Genomic DNA, 14,885 nt, shown 5'->3' with positions numbered 1-14,885 from the left:
TATAATACTGTGATTACCAATGGGTATTTTCAAGAACTATATAACTAGGCTTATGGAAATAGACATTCTTTCTCCAGATACAGTTACGCAGATCATGCAAAGTTCTGTAAATCTTAAAATATTATCTTTGGATAGTGGCCACCTAATCAAAGAGAATTTTAAAAATTGTATCTAATAACATCATTTGGGATAGAACTTAAGCATTGTGCATTTGGTATTTTGCAAATTTGTATTTTTAACCTTAATAGGCATTGCTAAACTCAAATATGTGCTCCAAAGTTCAGTCAGTTGTCTCTAAAGTTAAAATTATGCAATTACGCTTGCAGTACCTACTACCTACATAAAAGGGAGTCTTTCTAATGTGAAGTAGACACTATTTTTCTTTCACATAAATAGAAGAATTTTAATCTTTGGGTAAAGGGAAACTGTGCAAGTTAAAATCTTATTCTGTAGTGATACTCTGACTTAATCATGAAGAGTTATAGGAAACCAAGGCCACATTTGCCATACTGTTATATAAAGCAGATCTGTTACTCAGACAAGTTTTTTCCCTTCCTCTGTTGGAAGAAAAAGAAAAAAAATATTTATATAGCAAGTATTTAGCCTTTCATAAAGTAGTCTGGAAAGTTTTCAAAACCATATAACAGCTCTCATGATACAGATTATACAATGAAGCATGCTTACCCAGGAGTACCACTGGGCCTTCCCTCAGAATACTACCTAGAGTAAGCTTCCTACCCAAACAATTACTCCTGTTAAAGCTGCCCTCACATGCTATCCACTGACTCATATTGTGACGCGTCAAATTTCAACTGCTATTTACTAGCAAAAACTAAAGTACCTTTTCAATGATAGTTACAGAAGATGAGTTCATGAGAGACTTTTATTTATTTATAGAGGGTATTTAGGATTTAGGGGAAGCAGTGTGTCAGTAACAAGGTATCAAGATTTATTGGAAATGCCTTAAAGAAGAATTGGTTCATATGCTTTAATGAATACATAAGAATGATCTGTCATTAGCCTGCCAAGCATACAGTGTTTGTTTTCATACAGTCTAAATAAAACCTGTCCTCACCACTCTCTACAGTCTAGGCTATTACTACTTTTCACCCCTAATGAAGAAAGAATTAACTTTAAAAAAAATTAACTCTGCTTCTGCACCATCCAAATTATTGGAGTTTGAATTGTAGTACATTACTGTTACTTGAATTTGAGTAAGTTAATTTGATCATAAATAATTAAATAATCGATTTATAACTGGGCAATAGGTAAAATGAAACATTAAATATTTAAATTGTCAATTTCTAGGGATTGGCAGAGTCCTTAGTCAAACTTGTGTTATTATTAATAAATATGTATTTCAGGATGGTGACCATCAAAACTGAAGAATGAAATTTGATAGTAGGCAGTTCTGATTTTGCATCACAGGTGGAAATATTTCTTCTGCCCTTGAGCACAAAGTTCCTACTCTGTTTAATGAAGAACATTATCTGCTGATGGAGCACAATGTCCTGTGTTTGTGTGTAAATAAATTAAAATGATTACACACTCAAATTAGGACTAATTAAATAGAGAGCTGTTCTAATTTAAAAGCACAAATACTTTCTTGAGCACATTAGGTTCTAAAAATTGGATATTACATTTTTTGTAAGCTTAACTAATTAGGCTTACCTTGCGTATATGAATTTGGTTTATTTCTGCAACTAGCACTAAATCTTCTGATTGCTTGCAGTGTGATTAATTATGCATTAAGGTGTTTTCAATAGCTTATCAGCACTTGTGGCACACACACAAATGAATAATGGAAAAAATGGGAAAACAAAAGAAGTACTCAAACATTTAAGATGCTTGTAAATTATACTTTTAATCTAGTTGGATGTCTTATTTTCCTACAAACAGAATAAATCTAGTTATTTTATATTTTCCTAGTTCAAAGGAATGTCTTTATAAAATTTAATGACATATTTGCTTTCGGTTATCAGTGTCATGGTCTGATAATATTGAAGGAGTCTTTAGGCAATGAATGGTACTAAAAGCCCTTGTTTTGTTTTAATTTTTAATTTTCTAAATGTAAACGTCTGTATTTCCTTTTCTGGATAGACTATCACCGTGATAAAATACCTCCATGCAGCAATAAAAAGCAGACTATTCATAAGCTATTTCAAAATGGATGATCCTTAAAAATATTATGCTAAGTTAAAAAAAAAAAAAGCCAAATACAAAAGGCTACATATCATATGATTCTATTTATGTAAATATCTAGAAAAGGCCAATCTATAAAGACAGCACATAAGCAGTTGGCAGGAGGTGGTAGTGGGGATTGATGGCAAATGAGCAGGAGGGAAGTTTTTCAGTGGTGATGGCTGCACAACTGTAGGTTTACTAACTAAATTTAAGTGTTAATACTAAAATAGGTGGATTTTGTGATATGTAAATTATGTTAATAAACTTTAGAAAACATGAAAAAGAGAATGGGAGGCAGAGCAACTGCCAGCACATACATGTTTCTAGAGTTCAAGAGAAGGGTTTTAGGATAGATTTTAATAGAGACAAAAATATATATAGTACTATTTCCCAGAAAAATATTAATATCAAACAAGTGAAATTGTCCCTCTATCCCCAAATTTCATTCCTCACCTAACTCCCTTTAAATAGATGAGCATGCATTTTATCAGATTATTCACATAGGTACCCATTCTTCCTAGTGGCTTACGTACACATGAATAAATACATGCACATTTTATTTCTATTGAAATAAAATTCAAGTAACAAAATTTACCATTTTAACCATTTTAAAGTGTGCAATTCAGTGTTTTCTAATATATTCACAGTGTATTCTAGTATATTGTACAATCATCACCCACCACTATTTTCAGAATATTTCTATCACTTCCCCCTCTCCCCCCAGCCAAAGACAAAAACCTCTATACCTCTCATTTTTCCCCCCTCCTCATACCCTGGCGAGTGCATCTCTGGATCTGCTTATCATGGACGTCTCATAGAAATAGAGGCATACACTATGTGGCCTTTTGTTTCCGGCATCTTTGAATTTACATAATGTTTTCAAAGTCTCTTGTTTTTAAACTTAGCAGTCTGTTATGGACGTTGTTATATATGCTGAACATTGAGATTTACTTTATGCTTTTTAATGGCTGAATATCATTTTATTAAACGAGTGGAGTTTAATTTACTTAGTCCACTATGGTTGGACAATTGATGTCTGTACTTTTTTTTTAAACTAAGTGGTGCAGCTTTGCTATTGGCATTTTTATAGCTAGAGTGTTGCATTTGCTGTTCATTGTGCCCAGGTTGATCATTATTGTAAACTCAATTTGAATTCTTAAAATGTCAATATTTTTATGCCCCAGTAGGGTTTTTTTAGTGTGAATGTAGTATTATTTTAGTTGTTGAAGCATGCAAATCACATCTATGTTTGTACAAGGCATTGCTCTTTGGTTTTCAACTAACTTAATGTTTTTCTACTACTCTGTAACAGAGGAACATGAATAATGTCAAACAGATGATAAGCACCCCCTACCTCAAATTATTCACACATTAGAAGAGAAGATTTTATTCAAAGTGAGCTGCCTTTTTTTCTTCCGATTTAGAAGAATCATTCTGACAGTGTAATGTTTAGGGTCACTGTCTTTACATAGGTTTCTAAGAAATTCTGAAATAATCCCATTTTAAATTTTTTGAGTGAGTCTGTATGCCCATTGAATTTAGTCGTTTCACGCTGTCCCTAACATTTGACTAATTGTGCTTGAATTGTATCAATACTCAATGCTAACAATAAAGTCAAATGTGTAACGTGATGTGACAGTGGCTTTGCTCAAGTTAGGCCTTATTACTCAGATTTTTCCTATTTAAATTCCTAAGTGTTAAGTTTTACCACAGTAAGAAAACTAAAAGCAACACCTCAAATTCAGACATCTGCATAAATCCGTCTGTTATATAAATTTGTATTGAGCTTCAAGAGTTGAATTTCTTAGTCGAATGATTTAAAATGATGCATTTTTTGTTGTTTTTTGTTTGGATGTGGTTGTTTTGAGGGCATTTGGGTATTCTATTCATAATGTTCCATGGTCTGTAGATAGGCTTGCTTTCTAATACATTTTTAAAAACCATTTTTGTAGGTGTTAAATGTGTACATTTTACTCACTACACTTCATCCCTTGGCCAAAATGCTTATTCAGTTACTCCTCACATGTTTGGGTCTATCACAAAGTTATACTTAACCCAGGCTCAATTTGTATTTTCTCTTTAGATCATATTCTGTTCTGACCCTGGTTTAGATCATCGTCTTCTGATGAGATAACTTGGTTTTGGCATTCTCTATAATAGAGCCAATCATTTCTGTGGTTGGAATAAAAGATTAAACTGCATCTCCAATGAGGTGAAGCGTGTTTAGACATGGGTACATTGATCATCTACTTTGAACAAAAGTTAGAATTTAATATTTGACGTGAGTCACACTGACTTTCTGTTTTTATTCCTATCATAAAAATAAGAGAGAATAATTTATGAACAGACCATGGAGGCTTTGTGTTAACAAGGAGTCAGCTAGAGGCAGAATGGAAGCTGAAGTGAGAGTGTGAAAGTCAAGACAGGATTGAAGGTGCTAGGAAGAATTTGGAGCCTTACTAGAATCAGCAGAAGAAAGGCTGGGAGAGATTGTGCTAAGATGTGCTGGGGAATTTGTTTTAATATTTATACTGTGTTAAGTAAATGTTGATTTTAAAAGTTTAGTATATCAAAATAAAGGCTATGTACATGGTATAAAAGCAGTAACTGGTAAAAATAAGCAGCAGAAAGTTAATAGGAATGCTTTAAATCAATTTTCAAAGGAACTCAATTCTAAAGCAATTTTTAAATATTCACATAACACAAGCCAGTTGTTGCTGATATTAATTTAACATGTCTATAAAACCTCTCAAAAATCCATTATAGTCCTAGTGTTGGGAAATTTTACTTAATCACAAATTTAAATTTCTCATGTTGTAATTGGAGCTTGGTTCTGTTCTCTTTATTGGAGATGGGATCACGTCACCATACTCTGAGACTAAAGCAGGGAACCTGTGGTCCCTAGTGAAGATCTGGAATAGAGTATTCATTCACTACCATCCTAACAGGCTTCATTTCATCTGCCTCCCCTCCTATGCACACCCACTATTTCCCCGGGCCCATTCCCAGGCTGATAGTGCACTAATTGCTGGTACTGCTCCAAAAATTATTTTATACATATTGGCAATTATGCTATTCTGATCAGAATAGAGCCTGTGGATTTCAACTGTTAGAGAGCAGTAAAATGCAGGCAGATTTTCAAGATTTCAAGGAAGCACACTATAGCTAATGCCTAGGGTATGGCTTCTAATCCTTACCTCTCTGTCTCTATCCTTTTGGTGTCTCATCCTTCTGTTTATTTCTGTTCCTTCCCTTTGGTCTTTAATTGACTCTAATCTAGAAATAAGATGTATTTGTAGCATTTGTTGTGCATCTCAAAGTTTTAAGTTGTCTATTCTCAGTTCTTTGTCAAAAAAGTAAATGAACTGAATATTTCATCTTCAATGATGGGGAAAATAATATCAAATACATATATGCAAGTATAAGGGGAGGAATAAGGCCCTTGCTTGAGATTTTCCTGGTTCAGGTACTTGGAAAATGTTTTCCACCCTCTCTCAGTGAGCTTTTCTCAGTGCAGTTCCAAGCCAGTAAGTAAATGCCCACCATGAATAAAGTCCTGGTATTGGCTTCCTCGTTAGCAAGCTTAATATCATTCTCTACTTTAATGTTTTGTTTTTCCTACAACTTACTTTCTTTTTCTGACTACCTTTGGATTCATTTCTAAATCCCTTCCAAATTCTTCATGTGTTTCTTTAATTGTATAGTCCAGATCAGGACATGCATGTTTCATGTATCTAATGACAAGTATGTAAAGGTGACCTCACATCTATTTTTTTTTTCTTGAGACAGGATGTTGCTCTGTGGCCCAGGATGGAGTGCAGTGGTGCAATCATGGCTTACTGCAGTCTCAACTTCTTGAGCTGAAGTCCTCCCTCTTCAGCTTCTTGAGTAGCTAGGACCACAGGCGTATGCCACCACCACATCTGGAATTTTTTTTTATATAATTTTGTAGAGACAGTCTCACTGTGTTGCTGAGTCTAGTCTTGAACTCCTGGGCTCAAGCAATCCTTCCATCTCACCCTCCCAATGTGCTGGAATTACAGGCATGAGCCACTGCCCCCACCCATCTATTTTGTTTCATATAACTAAGTGACACATTTCTTGCATTAGTTGGCAGAGGTGTTTCCAGGAGGGAGCCTGGGTCGTGCAGACTTGGGGTTGTGACTCAGTGCCAGACTCCAGCCGGTAGGGATAACATTCATTTGCAACTCTTTCAAGGCTTATAGATAGCAGAGATGCTGGGAACCAAAACAGGAGTCATTTTCCCAGATCTTGGGTATTTTTTTTTTTTTTTTCACCCTCCTTCCCATCCGGAGAGGAGGAGGAGGTGGAGGCTGGGAAGCGAGGGGAACGAAGGGGGTCTAACCTCTCACTACAGTTTTATGAGTTTGTGTCTTTTTGTCTTATCCCAAAGCCATAAAAGCAGCCTCAGTGTTTCTTCTAAAGATTTAAAAGTTTTATTTTTCACATTTAAATTTTTTTAGCCACTTATTATATGGAGAAGAAATCAATTTCTAGTGTTTGCTCCCATAATGCATAACCAATGGTTCCATCATCATTTATTTTATAGTCTCTCCTGTATAGGTCCTGTCAAGCTAGCCATAAATTGTCTTTCTAGGTTAGTACTGAAAAAATGAAACCTTTTCTCTCTTTTAAGGAAAATAATTATCTCTTTTGAAATTTGTCTACGTTGGCCAGGCATGATGGCTCACACCTGTAATCCCAGCACCTAGGGAGGCCGAGGCGGGTGGATCAACTGGGGCCAGGAGTTCAACACCAGCCTGGCTAACATGGTAAAACCCCATCTCTACTAAAAATACAAAAAATAAAATTATCCAGGCATTGTGGCAGGCTCCTGCAAGCCCAGCTACTTGGGACCCTGAGGCAGGAGAATTGCTTGAATCCAGGAGACAGAGGTTGCAATGAGCTGAGATCACGCCGTTACACTCCAGCCTGAGCAACAAGAGTGAAACTCCATCTCAAAAAGAAATTGTCTACATTTTTCTTCTTCCTCATAACTCCGTCTCTCTGCTCTTACCTTAATGGAATTTGCTTTGTTAATGGAAAAGATATATGACTTAGAAGAAGTACTACCTTAGGACAGTGTGACTTCACATATCCTAAACAAGGGAATCAGCAAACTTTTTCTGTGTCAGGCCAGATAATAAATATTTTAGACTGTGCTAGCCAGGAGGCAAAATCAAGGATATTATGTATGATATGTATATCTATACATATAATATAGGTATTATAGATGTAAAATGCATATTATATATAAGAAAACAAATTTCTACAAAATTTTTATTGAGAAAATTAAAAATATAGTAATTGAGTATAATTTTTTTTTTTTTCTTTTGAGACAGAGTTTCACTCTTGTTACCCAGGCTGGAGTGCAATGGCGCAATCTCGGCTCACCGCAACCTCCGCCTCCTGGGTTCAGGCAATTCTCCTGCCTCAGCCTCCTGAGTAGCTGGGATTACAGGCACGCGCCACCATGCCCAGCTAACTTTTTGTATTTTTAGCAGAGACGGGGTTTCACCACGTTGACCAGGATGGTCTCGATCTCTTGACCTCGTGATCCACCCGCCTTGGCCTCCCAAAGGGCTGGGATTACAGGCGTGAGCCACCGCGCCTGGCGAGTATAATTTTTGATAATACAGGTCTACTAGTGTGTAGAATGGAGTTATTTCTGGTTCTCTAATTTGTCTCCTCCCTACCTGATGTGGTAAATATCATTAATACTTATTTTCGTTCATAGGGAAAATGAAGTTCATGTAAAGTTACCCTACTTTTAAACACTGGAGCCATCCTTTGAGCCTCACTCCAGAGCCAGTACTCTGGATCCTGATACAATTTTCAGAAGGAAATTAATAATTGTCTTATTATTGAAGGTCTAAAAGGTTAATTCAATTAGCCAAGGTAATACATACTGCTTTGTATCATATCTGTCTGATTTCAAAACCTCATGCTCTTTTCCTTCTACTCTGCTACCGTAAGACTTTCAGGAATCTACAAAAACCATGGATAACTGCAATGATAATCAGGTCCAAGTTGCGCTACATTTTAATTGAAATATTTTAGAACAAAAATCAACAGCTTTTTTACTTGTAAAAGTTATAAATAGCCACACTAAGGAAAAACCTACTGAAGGATATTTGGTGAAAGACAAAAGTGAAAATTATTAGTTCTTTGTTCTCTCTTCTATATGATTGCTCCTATTTCTCTTTCTTTGCTTATTTTTTCCCCTTTTTTCTCCCTCCTTCGTGTGTGTGTCTGTGTGTGTGTGTGTGTGGTTTTTTTGTTTTGTTTTGTTTTGTTGTTGTTGTTGTTGAGATGGAGTCTCACTCTGTCTCAAGGCTGGAGTGCAGTGGCTCGCTGCAACCTCTGCCTCCTGAGTTCAAGCAGTTCTACTGCCTCAGCCTCCCAAGTATCTGGAACATACAGGTGCACGACATCACAGCCAGCTAATTTTTATATTTTTAGTAGAGACAGGGTTTCACCATGTTGGCCAGGATGGTCTTAATCTCTTGACCTTGTGATCCACCTGCCTCGGCCTCCCAAAGTGCTGGGATTACAGGCATGAGCCACCACGCCCTTCTTTTGTGTTACAAGCTCTGCTCAGAATAAAATAAAGGAGTCCATGCATGAGCATAGAATTAAGATCCCAGAGAATTAGAGGTGCTCTTGTTGACCAAATATACTGGAAATCTCAAAGCTTATATAAATTGTTTCAATGAATGGATAGCTTTTAGTTTTCTGGCATCAAATCAATGTTCAACAAATGTTTACTAAGTGGCTACTTTATGATTCCATGAAAGAGTACTATGTAGATTCTATGAAGAAATACAGATAAAAATAACTAGCTCTGCCTTCAAGGAGCTCACAACTTAGTGAAATCCTAAAAAATAATTGAGAAAGTAAAGAGAAAGCCTAGGTGAATTCATTCAGGGCAGGCACTGTGTCTTCACAGCTCTGGCACCTTACATGCTTTATTAAGAGAGATGCAAATTAATGATATCAATTCCCAATTGAATGATATATTGGACTGGTTGACAAATCGATTAACTTCAACATTAAGATAAATTGACAAAAGCATACTCACTTTTAAGTACATAGCTTCAAATATGCATTTAAAAATGCAATGCAGAGTGACAGCAGCAACAACTAAAACGTACTTGTCATATGCCACGTGCCAGGCCCCCTGACAGATGTGTCACATGCCTATCTCATTTAAATATTACAACAAGCCAGTTAAATTGATGTTATTATTACAGTTTTAGGTTATTTTAAAGATAAAAAGTATTTGCCCTATGATTACATAACTAACAAAGAGTATAGCCATGATTTGACAGAGAATAGCTATGAAAACCTGAAAATATGGTGGCATTTGAATGGAATTCATGTTGCCTTATAATTTATTTTTCATCTTAAGGGCAAACTAGAAAAAAAAATTACATACGCAGCACTGAACTGATGAATTACATTTTTGACTTTTCCCCAAAGGGCTTTTTGGACAACAAATGAAAAGCAGATCTGTCTCTCTGGGTTGGATGAGTGAACTTTGGTTCAGTTTTAAAATTAACTGGAGATAGCTGCCTCTAGTTCTAAATTATAGATAACATGAGAACATGAAGCCTTGTCCCTACCAGGTATTACTCACTTTGTTTAGAGAGCTCCTGGAAAGTATTTCGGGCTACTGTAGTTATATTGCTTTCCCTCACACAGAATAGCTAAGCTGGTGTGCAGAGTGGTTGGGAGAAGAGGGAAGAATAGATTCTACTTCTACCTCAGGCCCCCTAACCCATCATACAGCTTTTAATAAAATAAGTTTTATGCTTCCTATAAAATGGGGATTAAAAATGCTTCCTCTGCCCACTTCACCAAGTAGAGGATCAAAAGAGACCATTTATGTGAAATGCAAGGCATTCTTTTTGTGGATAAAACACAGCTTTCTACTCATGAGCTGTTTACATTAACCTGTGGTTGGGGTAAAATCAGAGCCGAAGCCTGATACACTGAGGCAAAACTGTGGCCTCTTCCCTAGGCAAGAGAACATAGATTTTCTTGGCTTCATTCACACCCGATAAAGAGCAGGCTGTTTCCTGCCAGGCACAGTGGCTCACACATGTAATCCCAGCATTTTGGAAGGCTGAGGCAGGAGGATTGCTTGAGCTCAGAGTCCAAGACCAGCCTTGGCAACATAGTGAGACCCTGTCTGTACAAAAAATAAAATTAAGAAGAGCAGGCTAGGCCGGGGGTGGTGGCTCAAGCCTGTAATCCCAGCACTTTGGGAGGCTGAGGCGGGTGGATCACAAGGTCAAGAGATCGAGACCATCCTGGTCAACATGGTGAAACCCCGTCTCTACTGAAAAAAAAATACAAAAAATTAGCTGGGCATGGTGGTGCATGCCTGTAATCCCAGGTACTCAGGAGGCTGAGGCAGGAGAATTGCCTGAACCCAGGAGGCACAGGTTGCAGTGAGCCGAGATTGCGCCATTGCACTCCAGCCTGGGTAACAAAAGTGAAACTCCGTCTCAAAAAAAAAAAAAAAAAAAAAAAAGAGCAGGCTATTTCATCTGCATTCAAAAGTCCCACTCAAACTCTGCTTTGAAATTGCTATTTGTCAGGAGACAATATAATTTAGGAAGACCAGGCTTTGTAATCTGATTCATCAGAGCTCAAAAGCCAACTTCTTTACTAGCATCATAAAGGAATTGTCCTCACTTAGTCTCAGTTTTCTTGTCTCAGGACAGGGATTACTACTGCACCTCCATCATGAGACTTTGTTGATTAACTGAGGAAAAGAATGTCAAATACTTAATATTGTGTCTTGTAAACTAAAAGCATGCAATAGATAGTAGGTGCTATTTATTATTATGGACAGCAGTGATCTCAGCACTGTGGTAGCAGCAATATCATGAGAAGCCTTTTTTTTTTTTTTTTTTAACAATTGTGCATATAATTACTTTGGACCTAATTTGCATGTTATTATACCTAAAAGTTGACCAGCGGTCTTGCGGGCAATTTTCATTTGTTTTTACTAAGTGAGGCATATTACTTTTTAAAAAATGGTTATCTCAATATAGATTTTTTTTCCTCTTTTGTGCCAGATATATATTTTCTTTCATTTGCACATAATTCATTATTATCTGCGTCTAAAAGCCTCTATGGCAGTAAAATGATATGAATCTTTACCATAACTTTTATTCTGTGAGACTGACTCATAAAATTATATACTGTTTTCACCTCATTTCAGGGATTTCTTTTAAAACTGCACTTGGTGTTTGTATGTTAGTTAGCATATCTTTAAGGAGATTTGCCTAATTTGGCTCAAATAAAACAAGGACCTGGTTACTCAGTCTGATGTGTACATCTGAGAATAAGTTTGATGAGATCCACTGTTGGAATTTTCTTTGTTTTATGAAGGCTGATACAGTTGAAGAACAGGGTTAAAAGTCCTAACAGCATAATTTGAAGGAGTATCAACAAGCCCTATATTTATTGTAATTGTACTTGGGCAATATCTCATTTCCAATTGAGCTTTAGAGCTATAAATAGTTCTAATCTGTTTACTTTGTACACTTACTAGATTAATTACGGTAGAACAAGCCAAATGGTGTTATTGTAGCAGTTGGCTAAAGGTAACACAAACATGATAATTAAAATGATTACTTTTTGATTTCTCCTCTTTTCAGTTTAAGGAGCTGGATTTACGGTGTTACAAGCCTTTAAGAATTTGACTTAAGAATCACTGGCCTTTTCTGTCAAAGCATTTTATTGTTGACATTGGATTTAGTGTTGTTCAGTGTTGTTGGGAGTTTCCTTCTGAAAGGAAACACCTGGGTCCTGCTTCCATGTGATATCTACTTAGTAAAAAGTGTATTGTTTCCATCATACTTGCATCATTGCGAAGTAATCATGTGTTTCCATTTACTTATCCAAACTGATGCTGGTAACACACATTCTCACATACACACACACATATACACATCCCTGGTAGAGAAATTGTTTCCTCTTGCATCAGTAAAAGTCACTTACGTTTATTTCAACATGCCCTCCAGCAACCTTTTGGTGCCTCCACACTACCCAAGACAGTAATTGTGCTCAGCAGCTCTCTCATCCAGGCAGTTTCTTATTTCTAGATGTCTGACTACATCTGGGAAAGTACTGTTTTTGCTAACGTACCAGAAGAGGGCTACTGGGAAGAAAGGAAGTGAAAAATGGTTACTGCCAAAGGTATCATCCTTTCATCCTAAAAAGGTTGCTTAAGTCCCTCTTGCTTCTCCCATTATGTTCCTTCATGGTTTGCCGATTAACTTTTCCCAGTGCTCTGGGGTCATTGATCTAGATAGCACTCCGTTTGGTTTCCCCTCCCACTGATTCCCAGCAAAGTTGTTATAAATGCACTCTGCTTCCTTTTTGATTGTCCCTTAGTGGCTGGGTTGCTTTGTAAAGAATTTGATGCACAGGTTTCAGCAGCCTCTTTAAAAGTGGGGACAAAAGCAGAAAAAGAAGGGGAAAAGTATATTCCAATGAACTAAAATGAGAGCAAACTGTAGCTGTAAACTTTTTAATTGATGAACCTGGATTTTTGTTGCTTTCGAGAATTTTAAAACAGCATAAATGAGAGATGGGAATATTTTATTTCTTCTGTGTAGCTCAGGATTTTCCACTTCATACCTGGCTTTCAGTAGCTCTTTACGTAGTCTATATCCAAAATATCAAGTAATTTTACCTAGCCTTTCGTAAAGAAGAGTCCAACTGGCAACTGTAGAAACTTATCACCTTCAAGTTTATTCAGTATTCCCAATGTATTTTGAAATAGTGAATGTTTCCCAGAACTCAGTTCTGAGTCTTCTGTTTTTTCCTCTTTACATCTTTCTCTCCAAGACAGTTCATTTGCTCTTACAGATTCAACTTTTGCCTCCATGTTAGACCTATCTAGTTTAGGTCCCAAACACTGACACCTCACTCATGCTCAAATCTCTATTATCAATTACCTGCTAGACATTCATTTAAGATAACCCACTGTCAACTCACAGTCAACTTAACACACAATGGAACTCCTCTCTTCCTCCCTCTTCTGCTCTGGCAGTCTGCCCCTTCACATGGCACTCTCTCTCCTTCCTTCCACCTCTTTTCCTCTCACCTTCTCTCATCTTCCCCCTTTCTCTCTCCATCTCTTTCTCACATCCATTCCACTAACCAACAGGACTGCAGAGTCATCATTTGATTTTCTCTACCCATAGCTTTTTACATCTATGAACTAGCTATGTCTTCTGTATTCTTTCAAGTCTTACCCATACCTTCATTCTCTACAGTACTATGGCTAATCATCCAGGTTATGCAAATCTTTATTCAACCGATGCTTATCAGTGGTCTACAATGTTCCGGGCACTGTAATGGGCACAATGAGGATTCGATGCTGGCAAAGAAACAGTCTTTTCCATGCCATGGCAATTGTCATTGTATTGCCCCTGAATTATTAAAACACTCTCCTAATTGGTATTTTGGAAGCCGGTGTCTCTCCCTCTCCAAACCATCAGGCCATGAATCACCCTTCCCAAAATACAGCTTTGGGGGATGATACATTTCTAAATATCGTGTATTTAATTATCAGTAATTCTGCTATATATATTATTATCTAAAAACTTTAGAACTCTTTATGTAGAACGCCACATAGAGCTGCACTTCTAGTCTACCAAACTGCATTTTGAATCATGACTACCCTCTTATGAATGAAGTACCATCTCGTATTTGTCTGCCAGCCTCATTTCCTTCAAATACTGCAGCTAGCCACTTCCCTTGAGGATGAGGGGCAAGGGCCTCTAGTATTGTACTGCCAGAGCAAGACTCTCTGGGGGAAGATCAGAGTTCCCAGGCTAACAGTGTCCACGGATCAACTTCCCATGTGAACAAGTTAGCACCATTTAGTGCCAAAGCCACTGTCCCTGCCTGTAATGTGAGCTGTATACCTCAAAAATGCATATGGGAGATTTGTAGATAGATCAGTGCAGGTTGACTGTGCTCTGCTCTTCGGATATCAGAGAAAGTTCCTGAGGAAGTGACATCCATTTCTATATGTTTATAATGATTCCTCTTTTTTGTTCTCACAGAAGCAATGCACACATATTGTAAATTGATTCCAACAGTACAAAAGTATATAAAGTAGAAATTGGAAACCCCTCATGTGCTCGCCACCTTCATAGATTCTTAGAACAATAGGAGTTAACAGATGTGAGAAAAACACATTGGACTGAGATTTTCACTACCATTTACAGCCTCCTTTCTCATATCAACATCTCCTTTCCCCAACACCTCCTCTAACAAAGTAGAAATGAAAAGCCAATATAGGTGACACATTTTATCCCAAATCCCTGCTCTCAGTATTATTCCCAGAAGTAGGAGAAAAGGCAGAAGCCACGGAGGGCACCTGGACCCTTCAGTGACTGAGGGACAACACTCCCCCAGGCCCAGGATGACAGATAAAGCTCATTCATTATACACACAGATCTCACAAGTCTATCCTATAATATCAGCACAGATGCTCTTTGACCACTAGGTGGTTCTGTAACCTATCTGATGTCATTCCCACTTGCTGACTGAAGTAAAGAACAGAACATTTTAGGACAGGGTTGCTGTTGTCACAGCTTCCTTATTTGTTTATATCTTCATTTTTACCTACCCTCCCATGTCCAGAT

Source organism: Saimiri boliviensis, chromosome 1, assembly GCF_048565385.1.
Source record: "Saimiri boliviensis isolate mSaiBol1 chromosome 1, mSaiBol1.pri, whole genome shotgun sequence".
In the NCBI taxonomy this organism is placed as follows: Eukaryota; Metazoa; Chordata; class Mammalia; order Primates; family Cebidae; genus Saimiri; species Saimiri boliviensis.
Note: the sequence above shows the minus strand (reverse complement) of the source record.